This window comes from Mirounga leonina, unplaced genomic scaffold (assembly GCF_011800145.1).
Source record: "Mirounga leonina isolate KUSES-001 unplaced genomic scaffold, KU_Mleo_1.0 Mir_170, whole genome shotgun sequence".
Taxonomy (NCBI): Eukaryota; Metazoa; Chordata; class Mammalia; order Carnivora; family Phocidae; genus Mirounga; species Mirounga leonina.
This window is the reverse complement of record NW_023270433.1, coordinates 15621452-15627899: the sequence shown is the minus strand read 5'-3', so window position 1 is coordinate 15627899 and position 6448 is coordinate 15621452. Positions and strand designations below refer to the sequence as shown.

Below are 6448 nucleotides of genomic sequence, written 5' to 3'. Positions count from 1 at the left end.
TCGGAGGGGTAGACGAACCATGAGAGAGGATGGACTCTGAAAAACAAACTGAGGGTTCTAGAGGAGAGGGGGGTGGGAGGATGGGTTAGCCTGGTGATGGGTATTGAGGAGGGCACATTCTGCATGGAGCACTGGGTGTTATGCACAAACAATGAATCATGGAACACTACATCTAAAACTAATGATGTGATGTATGGGGATTAACATAAGAATAAAAAAAAGATTTAAAAAAAAAACAAAAAACATGCCTACCCAGGAGGACAAGTCATCTGCCAACCTCCAAGAACATGGAGATGAACATGACAAACAGATTGTGCCCCATCTCAACCTTCATTCACCACCATTTGATAACCCTTCTTCAGGCCCAGATCCGCAGCACATTTCTTGCCAATCATCATTAAATGTCCAAGAAGACTTCTGTCATCACCTTCTGCTTGGGTATCACCAGAAAATGTGTTGGTGCGTGAGGGGAAAGGTCATGGAAAACAAGACACTGGTCATCCTCAAAAATGATTTTGGCTGGGATTTCCTTGTGAATGGTCTTCCTGAAAATTGTGTCTTTGCCAGTCCACCTGGCCTGAGCCTTGGTGAAATCATCTGCCATCTTGGCCTTTCTCCTATGTGGCCGCCCCAGAGAGAAGCCTAGTCTTTTTTTTTTTTTCCCCCAAAAAAGTCTGCCCTCTATAGTTATTGGGATACAATATTCCCAGTGTGCTGGAATATGGCAAAGATTCTAGACAAGTGCTGGTTATTATTTTCCTGTCATCAAGTTCATTTGCTGATTCCCAAAACTTCCTATTAGTTAACCCTTGAACAACACAGGTCTGATTTGTGTGGGTCTACTTTCACACAGTTCTACTCACATGCAGATTTTTTATGTTACGGTACTATAAATATATTTTCTCTTATGATTTTCTTTTTTTTTCTTAACATTTTCTTTTCTCTGGCTTACTTTATTGTAAGAATACATACATAGTACATACAAAATATGTGTCAATCGACTGTTTATGTTATCACTAAGTCTTCTGGTCAACAGTAGGCTATTGGGAAAGTTTCTGAGGAGTGAAAAGTTATACATGAATTCTCATCTGTGCAGGACAGTCAGTGCCCCTAACCCCCCACATAGTTCAAGGGTCAATTCTACATGTAAGGTCAAGAAAAAGTCTTCATGTCCACTTTCATTAATTCAGCAGTACAATCAAAACTTATTAATTATCTGCTTTGTCCTAGACACTCTGCTAGACACAGGGGGTTCCTTGGTGAATGGGAGACACAAAATTCCTACAATCATGGAACTCGCAGTCCGGTGGGAAGGAATATGATGAAATAAGTAGTTATAATAGAGCTTGCCAAAGGCTATGCTAAAAGACACATAATATTTTATGAGAGACTTATGTATTTCCACTTAATATTTATTAAAATAAAATATGTACTGGAGTGAGGTAGGAAATTTCCCCTACCTCTGGCCTCCATATTTCCCTAAGTCTCCAATCTAGAAGGTTGATGTTCATGTTTGAAAGACTAGCATAAAAATCTGCCATACAGGAAAATGGTATGGACTTCATGAATTGCAAGGCCCAAGAAGATAGAATGTCTTCTTTTTTCTTCTTTGTATCTCTAGTGCTAAGCACAGGGAGTGGCATGTAATAGGTCCTCAATAAATATTTGTTAAATGAATAAATGCACCCGGCTATGTATTTCAAGTTCATGAAAGCATGCAAATGGCCATTCACTGACCTAAAGGTTATTCTCCAAGGTCCATGCTGAGTAAGAAAGAAAAGGGATTGTCAGCCTCGTCCTCCTTGCCTAACCCACTCCGTTCTACTCTGATATCCTTTAGTTTCCCATGAACAATAATGAAAGAGTGAACAGCTGAGATATAACAGTTTAACTTTTGTAGTTTGGAGCAGTTTTCACTCTGGAGTTTTAAAGTGAAATGGGAAAGTGTGTGTGTGTGTGTGTGTGTGTGTGTATTTAATCAGACTCTCACCCTCTTCATTTGGGCAGTGGTGACAGATACCCTCTGCAGGTCTCTTAAGCCATAACACCTTCCTGATAAATGAGGCCATCACAGACAGGAAGCCCGCATGCTGCACTGCCCAACTGAACTGCAGTGAGGTGTAATGAAAAGTAGTTTGTTCATTACAATCTGATTCTCCATCTGTCTGGGGTGGTCCTTTATATCTCTCCATCACTGCACTTATTTTGCTGGCTCTGATAAAGAGGTGAATAGACTCCATTCCTGGGCACAGACAAAGACATAGCCTTTGGTCATCCTCAAAAAGGAGCTTAGCACCTAATCCCCTGAGCTTAGCACCTAGAATACTCCAGGCACTGAAAGAAACTAAGGCGCTCAGGAGCAGGAGGGAAGCCCTATAAACTTACTGAGGCAGCTCACCAGTGAATAGTTACTCAGAAAGTGAGGGCTGATTATTCAATGAGAATTGTCATTTGGGGACAATGAGGACAGATGTTCAGGATATGGCCACTGCCCTTATGCCTTGGTCCAGTTATACTTAGGGGTGTGAGGGCGTGGACATCAGCAGGCAAAGGATCTGAACCTAGGATTGGATTCAGTTAATGTGGAAGGTGATCAGCTAGGGGTTAAGCCCAGTTTCGGGGAGCAGTCGGAAGCCAGTATATGTGATCAGCACAGATCAATAAGGAGGCAAGTACACCAAACATTTTATGTGGTCGCCCCGATGTGTGGGTTTTTTTTTTTTTTCTAACACCACCAAGCAGTTCTCAGACACCAGCTGGGTGTCCCACAGTCCAACTCAATTCTGACACTGTCCACCTGGAGATAGCATCAGTCCCATAGGTTAAGGCCTCAATCCAACAGCACTGCTACCCCCAGGTCCCATTCAGATACCGATTGCAAGTCCAGGTTGTCACATGTGCCTCTGACCCAGGGGCTGTAGATCAGAGGTTCCTGCAACTGTCTCCTTGGGTTTAATTCATTTGCTAGAATGACTCCTAGAACTCAGAAAAATACTTTGCTTCCGAGATTAGTGGTTTATTATGAAAAAATACAGCTCAGGAACAGCCTGATGAAAGAGATGCATAGGCAAGGCATAGGGAAATGGTATGGTGTCCTCTCCAGGCTGCCCATCCCCCACCCCGTCCATGTGTTCTCTGAACCCTGTCCTTTGGGGTTTTTATGGAGCTTTCATTACATAGGCATGATTGGCCATTGGTGATTGATTCAGACTCTAGTCCTTCTTTCCTCCCCAAGGTCAGTCAGCAGGGTGGGGCTGACCTTCCAACTCTCTAATCACAAGGTTGGTTCCCCTGGCAACCAGCCCCCAGCCTTAGGCACTTTCCAAAAGTCTCTCATTAACATAAACTCAGGTGTGGTTGAAAGGGGTTTATATGAATATCAAGATACCTCTATCACTCTTATCACTTAGGAAATTCCAAGTGTTTCAGGAGCCAAAAACAGGGATAAAGACCAAATATATATTTCTTATTATAAATCTCTCTGTCACAGTCACCGAACACAGTTGTGACTCCAGGTTTACTACAGGAGATACCAGGTGCTTAAAGAATTCAAAGGAAAGGTGTCTCTAGGAAGAAAAATCCATATAATCTAGAGGATAGCTAGACGGTTTTGGTGACATAAATTAGCAGATTACAGGACCCATGAAGACCTGTAATCTTGGGCCCAGAAGGCAGGGAAGTTGATACAAGTCAGACAAGATGCTAATTTAATAAAATTATTAGAAAAAATGGGTGAGATCATTTTTGACTTAAAATTAAGTAGTATTTCTATAAGCCTGACAAGTGATTAATTACTAAAAATGCTTAAAATTCCTCATATGCACCATATTTTAACATACTATTCAAAACTGATATTTAGGAGTGCCTGGATGGCCTAGTGGGTTAAGCGTCCAACCCTTGGTTTCGGCTCAGGTCATGATTAGATTGAGCCCCATATGGGGCTCCAGGCTCAGCATGGAGTCTTCTTCAGATTCTTTCTTCCTCTCCCTCCTCCTCTGCCCTTCCCCTCTCTCTCTCATAAATAAATAAATAAATAAATAAATAAATAAATAAATAAATAAATAAAATCTTTAAATTAAAAAAAATGCCATTTAAAGCAAATTTAGGTACAATAGGGTTAATGGTAAACCATAATTTTTTATTGTTTCTTCATTTTTGTAATTCTTGCTCTGGTGTAAGACTTCACATTTCCACTGTTCTCAGTAGAACAACGGAAGGTGTCTTTCTCATTTTCCAGCTAGAAAGGCAAATGGGAAGTTCATGGAAGGTCCCAAAAGCTTATTCCCAGGGACAAAGGTAAAACTCATTGAAATAAAGCTCCTGGTCCTTTACTTCCACTTAAAGTAGGAAGGTTCAGCTTTTTTTTATACAGAATGTGTTAGATTCTGTATAAAATCTTAATAAAATTTTTTAATACTTTTGGTAGTTCATAAAACATTGAACTTCAATGACCCCACTCCTGCTCTGTGACTCCCACTTTTAAAAAGATAGAAATATACACGTTCAAGTTTGCAAGGCAGGATTTGAGAGGTCACCTATTACATATTTCCACAAGAAGTTAATGTGATAGAGTGGTGGGGAAGAGGGTTTGGAAATAGATCCAGCTTCAAATGGTAGTTCTAGAATTTCTACATAATAATAGCTAACATTCATGTGGAATTTACCATGTGTCACACACTATTCAGAGCACCTAAAATAAACTCTTATCATCATCACACAGATTATAGAGTAGGTATTATTATCATATTTGATGTTACTAATATTTTCTATTTCACAAGTAAGAAAGGAGAGACACATGTTAAATAGCATTTCTAAAGTCACATGGTTTAATAAGATGCAGAGCTGGTAATTTCAACTTCTGCAGGCTGCCTTCATGTTTTTAATCATGAGGTTATCCTGCCTTGAGTCTATACGTCAGAAGCAGGGAATTCGTCCTGTACCAGCAACGAGATAAATCCTCATTCACTTTTCTCTCTATGGTGCACACCATTTACTTATTCATCCATTCATTTGGCAACTATTTATTGAAGTCTTACTATGTGCTACAGCACCACTTAGATACCTTTCCTCATTCTTTGATATTTACTTAAATAAATTCATAAAAATCATTTAATTTCAATAAAAACCATTTTCTCCTGCAGTTTTAATTTCCTTGGAGAGACACAAAGCACTAGGCATTGTAAACCACTACGGACCTGCATCTTCCATGGGTCTACTTATTTTTTTTTAAAAGATTTTATTTATTTATTTGACAGAGAGAGACACAGTGAGAGAGGGAACGCAAGCAGGGGGAGTGGGAGAGGGAGACGCAGGCTTCCCGCCCAGCAGGAGCCTGATGTGGGGCTCGATCCCAGGACCCTGGGATCATAACCTGAGCCAAAGGCAGATGCTTAAGGACTGAGCCACCCAGGCGCCCCCCCATGGGTTTACTTAACTGACTAACAGATGGGACCCAGCCTTTGTGAAACCCAAATATATATTATAGCTTGGGGTTATTCTTCCAGAGTCTTCTACTGATAGCTCCCACAGCCTCATCTACAGATGTGAGTGGCCTTAGAAATCCTATAGACTCAATGAAAACACATAATCCTTTCAGTTTCTTGAGGGGGTAGGGGGTGGAAGTGGTATTTTTTTCATTTGTAACAATAAAATTGTGTTTGGAGAATGGACACCTCAAAATGTGATTACTCAAAGAGTCCTCTTTCTCAAAGTTAAATTCACAAAAGGGTGGTTTATGTCCTCAGAGAAATCAATTAATCCACCTTCTTCAAGATGGGTGTCCTTCTGGCTTTCGTATTGGGTGCAATCTCATTTTATTATTATATTAAACCAAAAAAAGCATTCCAAGCATTCTCTTGGCAGGGAGCAATAAAAAAAAAAAAAAGCATCCTGTGTTAGATAAAATCTTTCATTATATACAACCAAAATGCCGTGTATTTTGCAATGGTGAAATGTATTTGTGCATTTTACACATGTGATGTGAATCATTTTAAAAGCCATAATCACAGCACAGCAGATGCTAATAAATTTTCAATCTGTTAGGCTTTGTTTTCTGGAGAATGAATTTGATTTGCGATGCAAATGTTACATGAGTGATTGTGTTTAGCCATGGAGATTATTACGGGAGGTCTGGTATGCTAACCTCTGGGGTATTTTTTTACTATCTGATAATGTTTGCAGAGAATCCACTTCCTAGGGTACCATGCTTCACAGCAATGGGCTCATTCACCTGTCATAACCCCTTTTAGGATTCTCTTTCCAGCTTTGTAGTATGTAGTAGGACCTATTTATCAGGAATCTGAATCCTCTGTAGGACACCAAATGATTGGAGTCTTAATCCTGAGCTATGTGCTTTCCTTTCCACTGTCTCATTCCTAACTGTGGACTCTTGGGTGATTCTTATGTTGCTCCTTCCTTTAGCAACTTCAGTAGTTAGTCAGGTAGTTTC

The 6448-nt window shown here is 40.2% G+C and overlaps 1 pseudogene; it reads right to left on the bottom strand.

Moving 5' to 3' along the window:
* Positions 1-248: 248 nt before the first annotated feature.
* LOC118018203 lies at positions 249-604 on the bottom strand (annotated as a pseudogene).
* Between the last annotated feature and the right edge of the window lie 5844 nt (positions 605-6448).